Source organism: Schistocerca americana, chromosome 8 (genome assembly GCF_021461395.2).
Source record: "Schistocerca americana isolate TAMUIC-IGC-003095 chromosome 8, iqSchAmer2.1, whole genome shotgun sequence".
Lineage (NCBI taxonomy): Eukaryota > Metazoa > Arthropoda > Insecta > Orthoptera > Acrididae > Schistocerca > Schistocerca americana.
This window is the reverse complement of record NC_060126.1, coordinates 213472665-213488020: the sequence shown is the minus strand read 5'-3', so window position 1 is coordinate 213488020 and position 15356 is coordinate 213472665.

Genomic DNA, 15356 nt, shown 5'->3' with positions numbered 1-15356 from the left:
TTTTTTCCATTTCCAGGAGTGTAGATCTGAAATTGTGCGATATTTAATCCGAAGTCGTCGTCACCGCTAGCACGTGTCTTCAAAGTCCAACAGCGGCACGAACGTATCTGTATTGGTGAAAGTTTTGTTTCAATGAAATTCAATCGCTACTGAGGACTGTTCGTTTCTTCTCGGCTTGAAATGCAATTAAAATGAATGTACTACATTCAAGAAACAAGTTCTTAAGTGAACACATCTTAAGTTACGGAAAACATGGAAGCAAATTTTAACGAAGACAGGAGAGAGTGAATATGAGTCCATCTGTTTGACTGCCATGCTTGACACCCGGGTTCGATTCCCGCTACTGCCAGGAATTTTTCCTTGGCGGAAGCACTGTAACAGAGTGCATTCAGCCTCGTGAGATCAATTGAGGAGCTGTTTAACCGCATAGTAGCGGCTCCAAGGTCAAGAAACCCGACAGATACCGGGACAGAGGTGTGCTGACCATGTGCTCCTCCACACTGCATCTAGTGACGCCATTGGCTGAGATTGACACGGCGGTCGGTAGGATACTATTGGCCCGTCTAGGGTCAGAACGCGGAACTGTAATCTCAAAACTCACATAACGTACAGTCACGTAAATGCAGTCCAAGCATGCCAGCGAGCAACCATCTTGCCGTCATCCAGAATGAAGTCAGCCACACGTACCCATTTCATTATCACAAAAGAAAGCATCTATACTAAACACATCAGCACGTCGCCGCTGTAGTCGACAGAAGGATAGTGTGCGTCTTTGCCTGATGGCGACCAGGCCTCGTGAACTGATTCAACCGCCAAGACTTTCATGCTGTCTGGCTCAAATCAAAGGTCATGCGATTTGAGAACATACACTCGCAGTTCCCACTCAACGAAATATTACCCCTGGAGATTGCTAGAAAAGTACATATTTTTAGGCTGACAAGAGTATTTTGATATGCGCCCAAACACGTGGCACGAAATGTGTGTAGCAGCAAACTACTTTCATTTTTCAAGCCCACGTGTGCCCCTACTATTTTGCCCCTAAATTCTTCCTTACAATACCAAGTTAGCTATTTCGATTTGTTGTACCATATATCCCAGCAACATGTACATTCTTCTGCTAAGCGCCTTCCACGTTCTTTCCTCATCTATTCTCATTAGTACTTTTTTTACTTCCTTATTCTGTACTTCGTCTGTTTACTTAATATTTAACATTATTTGTTTATACTGCATTTCAAATGCTTCCAGTCTCTACTTATTCTGGATATCTAACATTCCACGTTTCACTTCCACATAAGGCTGTGCTCCAAACACTTTCAGAAATTTCTCCCTCACTTCGCTATCTATTCTTTGGTGCCACTAGAGATTTTGCAATGAGGAAAATTCTCTTCGTCTGTCCCACTCTGCTTCATATACCTCCCATCCTCCGAGCGTAATGGTGTAATCGTGCTTCCTAGATGTGAGAATTCCTTCACTTGCTCCGCGACTGTATCGTTAGCAAATTTGGTATCAAGCAAGTTGTTACTCTACTTTCTGCTACACATCATCTTCCACATTTCCTACATCGTCCTCACATCCAATCAGGCAGGTTATGTGGTCCGCGAACGATTCCCGGCTGTGTTGGAGATTTTCCTCCCCTCAGGGACTGGGTATTGTACTGTATTTATCATCATCATCTCATACCCATTGACACGCAAGTCGTCGAAGTGGCTTTAACTCTAAAGGGTTGCACCAGGCGACAGGTCTATCCGACGAGAGGCCCTAGCCACATGACACTTCATTTCAGCTCTTGCATTCCACTGAACTAGTGTTGCAACTTCACTTCGTCACCAGTCAAGGTGGCTACTGTAACGTTGACACTAGCCTGCAGGGTGCTGCTGATAAGTCAGTGTCAACAAGGACTCTGCTCCCCACACACAGTATCAGGCATGAATGCATATAAATATTACAGTTAATGAATAACTACGTATCTATAGCTCTACAGATCAACAGAAAAAGTCCGCAAAGCTTGTAAGGGTATTGCAGGGTAGGCTGTGCTAAAAAATTATTGTTAAGAAAAAAAAATCGATACGTTGCGCTGTTTATGGGTTAATTAGCATTGAAGTTAACCAATTAGGACGTTGTGCGCGCAAACTCAAGTGGCTCGCCAGATATACTTAGTGTCTGTTGTCACAGTGTAGATGAGAGGGCAGGGGACTGCCCAGTCTTTGGCTCGAGCTTGATCCTTACTACCGACCCATGTCTGACTTTTGCATCGTCGTCTTTTTCAGTTTCAGGAAACCAAACGAAGAACGCATTTGGCGATACAGTCTCTGACAGGCCGCTTGAATTCGCTCGCGCAACCGTCTGATTGACTACATTTAGCGCTAATTAACTTGGAAACGGTGCAACGTATCGAATTTTTTTCTTAAAGATTATTTCTCAGCACTTAAACCGCAAAACGTTTAAAAACCTTTCATATTGTTTCTGACCACCGCGTATGTGTCAAAAACACTGATTTATTCAGTTACACAAAACACTTTCGAATCCTGGTCCGGTATAAATTTTCAACTGACACCACTGAGTTATTTCAATGTCCCATTATAGCAGCAGTCGAAAATTTCTTTCGTTAAGTACAAAAATTTAACTTTTATGCGATAATTGTGCAAACAATCCTAATCAGTATCAGTATTCTGTTCAGAAGCTAAGTCCAAATAGGCAAAAATCTCCTTTTTGCTATAGATGCTGCTCTATCACGATGTCTTGAGTTGTCGATGGGGTATTGATTTGGCATCACGCTTCGTTGGTGAGCGTGGCGATTTCTTCAGCGGACACAACGATACTCCACAGCAGGCCACCTGCGATTCAACTGCTGTGCCCGATGGATCTGCGACTCGTCGTTAAGTTGCGTTCATTTGCGCTGTGATATCAAACTGTGCGCTGCTTTTTCCATGTGACTGCTGACGTCCAACGTAACTACTGTGAGGCTGACGACCTCTGTTGTAGGCCGCTCCAATTCCTAGCGATATCGCTCCGCCTGGCGTGTGGGCTGACCCGCACAGCTAGCGTAGCTAGAGGGAAGGCTGTCTTCCAGTGAAGTTGCCACCACAAGGTTCGCGCTCACAATACACTACTGGCCATTAAAATTGCTGCACCACGAAGATGACGTGCTACAGACGCGAAATTTAAACGACAGGAAGAAGATGCTGTGATATGCAAATGATTGGCTTTTCAGAGCATTCACACAAGGTTGGCGCCGGTGCCGACACCTACAACGTGCGGACATGAGGAAAGTTTCCAACCGATTTCTCATACACAAACAGCAGTTGACCGGTCTTGCCTGGTGAAACGTTGTTGTGATGCCTCGTGTAAGAAGGAGAAATGCGTACCATCACGTTTCCGACTTTGATACAGGTTGGATTGTAGCCTATCGCAATTGCGGTTTATCGTATCGCGACATTGCTGCTCGCGTTGGTCGAGACCCAATGACTGTTCGCAGAATATGGAATCGGTGATTTCAGGAGGGTAATACGGAAGGCCGTGCTGGACCCCAACGGCCTCGTATCATTAGCAGTCGAGATGACAGGCGTTTTATCCGCATGGCTGTAACGGATCGTGCAGCCACGTCTCGATCCCTGAGTCAACAGATGGGGACGTTTGCAAGACAACAACCATCTGGACGAACAGATCGACGACGTTTGCAGCAGCATGGACTATCAGCTCGGAGACCATGGCTGCGGTTAGGCTTGACGGTGCATCACAGACAGGAACGCCTGCGATGGTGTACTCAACGACGAACCTGGGGGACGAATGGCAAAACGTCATTTTTTCGGATGAATCCAGGTTCTAGAAAGAGATTTTCACTCTGCAGCGGAGCGTGCGCTGATATGAAACTTCCTGGCAGATTAACACTGTGTGCCGGACCGAGACTCGAACTCGGGACCTTCCAGGTTCTGTTTACGGCATCATGATGGTCGCATCCGTGTTTGGCGACATCGCGATGAACGCACATTGGAAGCGTGTATTCGTCATCGCCATACTGGCATATCACCCGGCGCGATGGTATGGGGTGCCATTGGTTACACGTCTCGGTCACCTCTTGTTCGCACTGACGGCACTTTGAACAGTGGACGTTACATTTCAGATGTGTTACGACCCGTGGCTCAACCCTTCATTGGATCCCCGCGAAACCCTACATTTCAGCAGGATAATGCACGACCGCATGTTGCAGGTCCTGTGCGGGCCTTTCTGGATACAGAAAATGTTCGACTGCTGCCCTAGCCAGCACATTCTCCAAATCTCCCACCAATTGAAAACGTCTGGTCAATGGTGGCCTAGCAGCTGGCTCGCCACAATACGCCAGTCACTACTCTTGGTGAACCTATGGTATCGTGTTGAAGCTACATGCTCAGCTGTACCTGTACACGCCGTCCAAGCTCTGTTTGACTCAATGCCCAAGCGTATCAAGGCCGTTATTACGGCCAGAGGTGGTTGTTCTGGGTACTGATTTCTCAGGATCTATGCACTCAAATTGCGTGAAAATGCAATCACATGTCAGTTCTAGTATAATATATTTGTTCAGTGAATACCCGTTTATCATCTGCATTTCTTTTCTTGGTGTAACAATTTTAATGGCCAGTTGTGTAAATACACCGTAGGAGGGCGGGGGGGGGGGGGGGGGGGATAGACAGCTCACCACGAAAGAATTATCCGAGTGGGGTCCAAATAGGTAGTTGTGATTTACATGTACAGACAAACTAATGATTACAATTTCACAAAAATGGAATGATTTATTCAAGAGAAAGACTTTTTACAAATTGAAGAAGCAATAACCTCTGGTCTTTAAACAAGCATTTATTCGGCTTGTCTTTGACAGACTAAGTTTTTGGATGCCATCCTGAGGAATACAGTGCCAGATTCTGTCCAATTGGCGTGTTAGATTGTCAAAATCCCGAGGTGACTGGATGTCCTGCCCGTAATGTTTCAGATTTTCTCAGCTGGGGAAAGATCCGGCGACCTTGCTGGCCAAAGTAGTGTTCGGCAAACACGAAGCAAGCAGTAGAAATTCTCGAAGTGTGCAGGTGGGTTGTTAAATGTAAGACTTGACAGCTTGCTATGAAGGGCAACCAAATGAGGTGTAGATTATTGTCGACGTGTTATTGTATTGTCAGGGTGCCACAGAAGACAACCAGAGGAGTCTTGCTATGAAAAGAAACGAGACTCCAGATTTTAATTCCTTGTTCTCGGATTGTATGGCGGGATACAGTCAGGTTGGTATCCCGCCGCTGTTTGGGGCGTCTCCAGACACGTTTCCGCTGGTCATTGGGGCTCAGTTCGAAGCGAAACTCATCGTTCAAGATAAATCTACACCACTCCATAACATTCCAGGTCGAAGACCTGTCTGAAGATGCCCCGGACGATGGTGAGGTATCAAATTTACTATTGCCAGCCATAAGGCCCGACAAGCAGAAGTGATGATCTGGGATCCCATTTCCGGCAACCTTGCAGCACAGCGGTAGGTCGACGATATTCTACAACCAGTTTAGTTGCCCTTCTTGGTAAGCCATCCTGGACTTACATTTCAGCAAGTAATGTCCACCGACAGACGACGGCAGTTTCTACTGCTTATTTTTTGTGCTTGCCAAAACCTACCTTGGCCAACCAGGTCGCCGGAGCTCTTCCCGACTGAGAACGTTTGGAACATTATGGGCAGAGCCCTCCAACCAGCTCGGTATTTTGACGATCTAAGGCGCCAGTTGGACAGAATTTGTTACGACTTTCCTCAGGATATTATCCAAAAACTCCACGAATCAATGCCAAGCAAAATAACTGCTTCCTTAAAGACCAGATTTGGATCAACGCATTATTAACTTGCCCCATTTGTGAAGCTATTTTTCTTGAATGATTCATCTCAATGTCCAGAAATTGTAATCATTTATTTGTATGTGCATCAAATTCATAGATTTCCCTCCCATTCGGATAGTTCCTTTGTGGTGTGTCTTTTTTTTTTTCTTGGGGAGTAGCCCCTCCAAATCCTAGGACGCCGTAGGCCTCACCTCTATCTCCTCTTTCCAATCTCCTTCAACACGATCAGTTCCGTTCGCCACTGGATACTGACGTCAGTGTCCGGAGCCGTTGTGAATACGTCGAAAGGGTCTACTATGCCTCACCACGAAAAAAAGAATAAAAACTGCAGCTGCTTTAGTAGGCATGGAACGGCGACAAAGGGTAACACTAAGGTGGGAACCACGCCCACTTCCACGTCAACATGTAACTTCGACCTAAAACCCTTATTCAACCCCTTTTCATACATGGCATGCTGTTAATAACATGTCGTACTTCCATTCCTTACCTACAGTCCCGATATCACTACGAAATATACCATTGTATACCAGCTGTTCTAGAATATCCTCTTTCTATAAAAAGTTAGAATTTCACCTAAGAATACCAACCCACAGTTTGCGTTACTTTCTAACCACAAACCTTTCATATGGCTCGCCCTCCTTACCGTGAACCATCAGTGCATTGCCTCCCCGTACCCCATAATTGCATACAATTATTCAGTCTTCTCTCTCTTTTCATACAGACAAGGCTTCGTCTGCACCAACTTTTCCCACCTGACGCACTACAAGCATAACAGGGAAACATATGAGGGCGTCAGTGAAAACACATTATACACGGTAGAAAGCTGTATTTCCCATACTTCCTTTTACTATGTATGCACTGATCTAATCTCTGAAACAAATGATGACTACGACCTTTTAATACAGTACGTGATGAAAGCATATTCACATACTTCGTATTGTTTAAACTCTCAGTTAACAAAAATATAACCGGTGAATAGATGTGAGACCACTCGATAGAGTGTCACTTAGAATATTTTTCGGCAATTTCATACATTCTAATACCAGCGAAGCCATTCTTTTTACACGTTAATGGTTTAATATGCATTCATAGTAGTTATGTAGACAAAGGAATGTTAGAAGATTTCAGATGGAAGAAGATGCTCAAAATCCTGCACAAAAACAAGTGTGTTGAATAAAAATAGATCATAAAAGAAAAGTTTGTTCAAAAAGTATGTGATAATCATCCACAGTCTACCAGCGTCGCTGCTTTTTCTGTTACTTGTATACATTGGAGAAAATTAAAGAGAATTTTAAAACTGTACTCGTAAAATCGTAGACAGTGGAGGCCTCTTCCGAAAAAGACGACTCAAAAAAGCTGTAAAATGCAATGAACAGCCTACATAGCGGAGTACGCGTATGAAATATTGAAAGTCTACCCCTTGTTTGTTATGCTGATTATTTTTCATGTAAGAAGTATCTCCCTTTAATATAAGCGGACGCAGTGCTCCATGGTTCCCATTTCTACCGCTATGTGTCTAAGTCTTTCAATTAGGCCCGATAAATTGAGATATGGGTAACCAAACCCGCTAGAAAAGATAGTATCCTAATTTAAAAATGAAGCAACGGATAACGCAACATCGGTGAATGGCCATGGAACAATACGTACACGTTAGGGACTGTAAGACTTTCTTTTTTTTTATACTATGAATTCAGTTAGTCGCACAAAGTGCGTAATCCATACAATGGATATGCCTGGATTGAAAATTCATAGAATATAGTCATCTCAGTGGTATGGTTGAAGGATACTGAATAACGCTAAGAGAGAATTTCAATTTTCATTCTGATTTATTTCGATAATATTTAAGAAAACTATTACCCTCTGTGACAAAACATACATGAAATCTATTATATTTAAGAAAACGACCACTCTCAGTGACAAAACCTTCATGAAGCACTCACTATCTCTTGCATCTCGTCATACCAGAAACATAGACAACACTTCGTCACCAGTTACATCTGCTACTGATTAAAATGGGTAAAAATGAATGGTATTGAATGATGGCCTCTTAACACCATTTAGTTATTGTCACACCTATTTAACGCGCGGAGTAGGGAAGGATATTACCTTTCACTCTCTCAAACATTACTTGGGTTACTACACATGCAGTACCATGCGGATAAGTTCATGTTGAAACCGCGTATTATGCAACCGCAATGCAACGTGAGCAAACCAGCCCAGGCTTCATGACTCCACATTATTCATGCTATGATTAACGAAAGGCAAATCCAGTGACTACTGATATGAATGCTGGCAACACGTGGCCAAGTTCGACAACAAAGAAACGAGTAAAATAAACCGCTGAATGATGAAAAACTTATATTGCTTGTATCCTGAACTAAACTATGCAACAAATGAAACATTAATGTGCCTATCCGCTATTGACCTAAGAACAAGAACCGTCGGTTCATGCCCTCCATCACCTCGCGCCCAAATCCGCTAGTTGAAACACATTAATCTGAAAATTTTCTACAAATAAAATATCGCTGAACGTTTCCCGGTATTAATTCACACCCAAACATGTTTCATAATGAATGTTTCCCCAAAAAACCTACATTATGAATAACTTTTCTCACCATCCATGACGAGCGCCGCACCCCTGCGTGCGTCTCGTTCAATCGGCAGCCCCAGAGAGTCCTAACATGGCGCGTTCCAGGACCAACCGCCAACCGTTCAAAAAAACAGGTGGTGGGGGTAGGACCTTAGTGAGAACCAACCTCACAAACTCTGCCCTGCTCATTCCCACTATCTTTGTAATCACGAACTCTCTGCCGAATCTGCTCACGTTGTTATGTTGGTGCTAAACTACCCTACTGCTACCATCTTTGACTAACCCAGATTATTATATATTCCATGCATAATTACGTTATCCATCCACATACATCACGGGATCAAAGGATGAGAGAGGAGGTGTGACACCAACAGAAGAAAAAATATATACGGAAGCATTCTTGAATCCAGAGGTTAATTAGCTAGACGAAACATCGAAAGGACGCTCTCGGCGTAAAATGAATTATTAAACATGTAGAAATTAATCAGTCAGTTAAATGAAGCGTAAACCTGTGACGTTTCAATATAACTAAATAAAAGGCGTAAGTGATATACAGAGTATTAAAAAGGACAACAGAAGCCTACAAAACATCAGAATTGGAGAAAATACTGTAAAAGAAGTTTGAATAATTATATGTAGCAATTCTTCACATGAAGACAAAAATAAAATTTCAAAAGCACACTGACGCGGGCGAAGACATTTTTTGGGTGAGGGGAAGAAGACACTACTGTCAGGTACTGAAATGGCACATCGTGTATTTTGTGAAACTGAAACGAGGAACGTGAAGATACCGCAAAAAAGGTGCTTGAAGCATGTGAAATGTAATGTTGTAGAATGATACCGAAAATTACAGCTGTAGCTAAAATACAAAACGAATAAGTACTAGAACGGCTATTCGGGAAACGAGGTGAGAGCGATGAGCCATAACGTCTTCCCCCTCCGCATTTCCCGTCCACCACCACCTCTCTGTCAATCGGATTAATCCCTTATCACTGTGTGATATCGTGCCTAACAGCATCCAAACAAGACATCGGTTCCTAAATATAAGAAATCGTCACGAGGCGGTATACATTTTCCTGCAAAACTGACAGTTCTCCTATTCTCAATGAGTTCCATTTTGTTATACCTGTTCACAATTTTGAATATTTATGTTAGCAGTAACAAGCTCTTACAGGCATTTTTGCCACTTTGACTCCGCACGATGGCGAATTCATTACGCTCAGTTCTCCATTCAATACATACCTACTTCTCTGTTTCTAGTATTACTAACATATGACATTTTTACTATAATTTTATTAGTGTTATTGGTTGGATAATAAAAATAATAATTATTATTATATTATTATTACTACGATTGTTGCTAATGTCCCAATGGAGAAACACAACTTTTTATCTATTATACCATGGCATAATCTCTAAAAATATTATAAAAAGGTTATAGAGGGTTGTCCAGAAATTAAGTTCCGATCGGTCGCGAAATGGACACCACAGTGAAAACCCGATGAAGCTTTGCAAATATGTGATGGATAGTGTCTCTAGTATGACCGTCGATCGCTTCAAGACGCTCTTTTCAGTTGCGAGCGCACTGTGAGAGAGTGAATGTGCCTAGAACAACAATGTCTCCCGCCAAGTAGGAGGGCCCGCTGAGAAGCTCCGCCTTAATGAATGCAGCCCACCTAACACAACTGCCACGCACTTCCTTCTTCATGGCAATTCTCAGCTGCACTCTGCAGGGGCAGTGAAGACGCTCCTGCAGCCTTTTCGATGGGAAGTGTTCGATCACCCACAACACAGTCCTAATTGGCTCGTCCTGAGTATCATCTCTGTTCACATGAAACGCTGGATACGAAGACAACACTTGGGCGCTATGCGCTACAGACCAGCGTAGAGAATTATTGGAAAGCACAGGCGGCTGCCTTCTGTGACGATGGTGTTGGAAATTTGGTATAACGCTCCGACAAATGTCGGAGTCGGAGCGGCGCAATGTAGAGAAGCACCAGGAAGGTATAGCTAACTTTTTCAGATAAAATGTTTCTGATTTTCACCGTGGTTTCCGTTTAGCGACCGATTGGAACTTACTTTCTGGACAACCCTCGTATTATACAAATGTAGACTAAAAGTCCGCAGAAAAACTGATATTTAAATAAAAATCTTCGCAAGGACTTCTCGGCTCATCGCCACCCACAGACGTAATTTTTGCAGACTCTAAATAATCCAGAACCAAAGTATTTTACCCATTCACTCGCACGTTTATTCTTTTGTTAAGTACCCCTACGATAGTCTCGAGGCAAAATTCATTATGAATGTCCACGGTGCGCGCGCGTGTGTGTGTGTGTGTGTGTGTGTGTGTGTGTTTGTGTGTATTGCGGAGCCTTACTTATGATTCGTAAAACGTTGCTCTGAATGACCTACATGCGTCGCAGATGTGTTGTTGTTGCATATTCCCAGAGTGGAGGAGCGCATGTCATCAGTGTTCTGCTACACGATCCAGGCACCTTATGTGACCAACTTCAAAAGCCTGCTTCTACATCTACATCTACATCTACATTTATACTCCGCAAGCCACCCAACGGTGTGTGGCGGAGGGCACTTTACGTGCCACTGTCATTACCTCCCTCTCCTGTTCCAGTCGCGTATGGTTTGCGGGAAGAACGACTGTCTGAAGGCCTCCGTGCGCGCTCTAATCTCTCTAATTTTACATTCGTGATCTCCTCGGGAGGTATAAGTAGGGGGAAGCAATATATTCGATACCTCATCCAAAAACGCACCCTCTCGAAAGCTGGCGATCAAGCTACACCGCGATGCAGAGCGCCTCTCTTGCAGAGTCTGCCACTTGAGTTTATTAAACATCTCCGTAACGCTATTACGGTTACCAAATAACCCTGTGACGAGACGCGCCGCTCTTCATTGGATCTTCTCTATCTCCTCCGTCAACTCGATCTGGTACGGATCCCACACTGATGAGCAATACTCAAGTATAGGTCGAACGAGTGTTTTGTAAGCCACCTCCTTTGTTGATGGACTACATTTTCTAAGCACTCTCCCAATGAATCTCAACCTGGTACCCGCCTTACCAACAATTAATTTTATATGATCATTCCACTTCAAATCGTTCCGCACGCATACTCCCAGATATTTTACAGAAGTAACTGCTACCAGTGTTTGTTCCGCTATCATATAATCATACAACAAAGGATCCTTCTTTCTATATATTCGCAATACATTACATTTGTCTATGTTAAGGGTCAGTTGCCACTCCCTGCACCAAGTGCCTATCCGCTGCAGATCTTCCTGCATTTCGCTACAATTTTCTAATGCTGCAACTTCTCTGTATACTACAGCATCATCCGCGAAAAGCCGCATGGAACTTCCGACACTATCTACTAGGTCATTTATATATATTGTGAAAAGCAATGGTCCCATAACACTCCCCTGTGGCACGCCAGAGGTTACTTTAACGTCTGTAGACGTCTCTCCATTGATAACAACATTCTGTGTTCTGTTTGCTAAAAACTCTTCAATCCAGCCGCACAGCTGGTCTGATATTCCGTAGGCTCTTACTTTGTTTATCAGGCGACAGTGCGGAACTGTATCCAACGCCTTCCGGAAGTCAAGAAAAATAGCATCTACCTGGGAGCCTGTATCTAATATTTTCTGGGTCTCATGAACAAATAAAGCGAGTTGGGTCTCACACGATCGCTGTTTCCGGAATCCATGTTGATTCCTACATAGTAGATTTCGGGTTTCCAAAAACGACATGATACTCGAGCAAAAAACATGTTCTAAAATTCTACAACATATCGACGTCAGAGATATGGGTCTATAGTTTTGCGCATCTGCTCGACGACCCTTCTTGAAGACTGGGACTACCTGTGCTCTTTTCCAATCATTTGGAACCTTCTGTTCCTCTAGAGACTTGCGGTACACCTTTTCAGGGCCGACGTGCAGGAAGAGACTCAGTGAGGTTCTGGAAGTTCTGACATGGATGTGGAGCCATGCCGGCTCCAGTGCTAGGTTTCTCGGTTGAGGATCCATGACGTAAACAGCCCGATCGAACTGGTCCCATAGATTCGTGATTGGATTTAAAATCGGGGAGTTTGTAACCAGGGGAGCATGGTAAACGCATCCTTATGCCTTTAGAACCACGCTCTTAGACTGCTGGCTGTGTGACATGCTGAATTATTCCGCTGGTAGATGCCATGGTGCATTAGATTTCCAGAAGGCTTTTGACACCGTTCCTCATAAGCGTCTTCTAACCAAACTACGTGCCTAGGGAGTATCGCCTCAGTTGTGCGACTGGATTCGTGATTTCCTGTCACAAAGGTCACAGTTTGTAGTAATAGATGGAAAGCCATCGAGTAAAACAGAAGTGATATCCGGCGTTCCCCAAGCAAGTGTTGTAGGCCCTCTATTGTTTCTGATCTATATTAACGACATAGGAGACAATCTGAGTAGCCGTCTTAGATTGTTTGCAGATAATGCTGTCATTTACCGTCTTGTAAAGTCATCAGATGATCAAAACGACTTGCAAAATGATTTAGATAAGATATTTGTATGGTGCGAAAAGTGGCAATTGACCCTGAATAAAGAAAAGTGCGAAGTTATTCACATGAGTACTAAAAGAAATCATCTAAATTTCGATTACGCGATAAGTCACACAAATCTGAGGGCTGTAAATTCAACTAAATACTTAGGGATTACAATTACAAATAACCTAAATTGGAACGATCATATAGATAATATTGTGGGGAGAGCAAACCAAAGACTGCGATTGATTGGCAGAACACTTAGGATGTGCAACAGGTCTACCAAAGAGACTGCTTACACTACGCTTGTCCGCCCTATTCTGGAGTACTGCTGTGCGGTGTGGGATCCGCATCTGGTGGGAATGACGGATGAAATCGAAAAAGTACAAAGAAGGGCAGCTCGTTTTGTATTATCGCGAAATACGGGAGATAGTGTCACAGACTTGATACGTGAATTGGAGTGGCAATCATTAAAACAAAGGCGTTTTTCATTGCGACCGGATCTTCTCGTGAAATTTCAATCACCATTTTTCTCCTCCGACTGCGAAAACTTTCTGTTGGGACTCACCTACATAGGGAGAAATAATCATCACGATAAAATGAGAGAAATCAGGGCTCGCACTGAAAAATTTAAGTGCTCGTTTATCCCGCTTGCCGTTCGAGACTGGAACGGTAGAGAGACAGCATGAAGGTGGTTCATTGAACCCTCTGCCAGGCACTTTATTGTGAATAGCAGAGTAATCACGTAGACGTAGACGTGCCAAGGCGAAAACAAAGTGCATGTAGGGGTAGACGCGGTCCCCAAGGATAGATGCGTACTTGTGTTGGTTCTTTGTGCCTTGTGACGAGATCACCCAGACTATAACGCTCTCTGATCCAGCCTGGACACTTCTAACGACTGTTGCATGACCGTACTCGCCAACGGCCATCTGTCTGATGGAACATAAAATGTAATTCATTTGAAAAGGCCACTTATCGCCACTCAGTGGATATCCAGTTGCGGCACTGGCGTGCAAATTCCACCTTCGTCACTGATGATCACCATCAACATGGGTGCATGAAACAGATACCTGCTGCAGAGGTCCATACCCAGCAGTGTTCGCTCAACGGTATTTGAGGAGACATTGTTGGTAGCCACTTGTTTCATCCGGATCGTCAGTTGCTCAACAGTCGCACATCTGTTTGCCGCCACACATCTCCGCAGTTGTCGCCCACCCATGTCGTCTACGGCTCGTCGTACACTACTGCTGCCTTGGCTCCTGTTTTGGACAGCGCCGTTTTGACATGCACTGAGACGTCCGCTAAACCCGCTGGGCAGAACAGGTGAATAGAATTGTGGAAAGGGCCAAATAAGGTTGGAGTCAATTTCACCTTAAAATTGTAATTTAAAAACACATTTACAGCCAAAGCGACACATAGCCGAACTTCAACTACGAGTTTCAAACTCCAAATCTTTCACGGCTGAAGGCCTCCAAACAAGAAATCTTAAAAATCAACATGGTAAATTTCAAGTGACTGAAAACATGCAGTTACAATTACAAATAAAATAATTAATATATATTTATATATCACAGCTAGGCTGAAAACCTCAAGGCAAGGGTGGATAGATAAACATAAACAAGATGCAATACAAACAGCTGAAGGCCCACAGTAAAATTTTCAAGATTTTAAAATAAATTACCATAACCTTGCAAAGGCAGAGGCCGCAATGTTTAAGCTTGAAAGATAATTTTAAGAATAAGGTTCCAAGGCTGAAGGCCCACAATTTCCAAAATTTAGAAAAATATAACCATAAGCCTTAAGTTTTAAGTACCCGAAACCGGACTAAAAGAAAAGACAACACAACGGCAATAATCTTTCAGCAAATGTCCACTTGCCGGAATTCAAACTTACTTGCATAAAATAAAGTAAAATCAAGAATTTTTCTTTTACCGTTGGTTATGATAGATTATAAACAGACAATTAAACACCGGTGAGAAAGACAGTAAAAACAACAGCACTCAGAAGCCTCCAGGGTGTAGGTCTGCCCTCGTTCACTTAGGTGAGACAGGTGGTGAGGCCACTTGATCCGTCGGAACCCAACCAAGGGACAGCCACGGACCGACCGAAAAACGACTTGCTTGTCACCATGAGAATTCAAACACAAAATGTTACGGGTGTGATTATCCACAATCAAATATGTATATGTATTAAGCTGCCAAAACTACACACCGTGTTGGACAGCGTCAACAGGTGAGGAAAGGACACTGCCTGAAATTACGTTAGTGGCCAGGGCAGGTAACCGGAACACAAGGCAAAAAATTCCGCTGGTGCACTTGAATTATAGCCAACCAATATAGTTAATTCCACTGCATTGCGGCTAATTTTCAGCAATACAAACACTCGGTGTTGCCCACAGG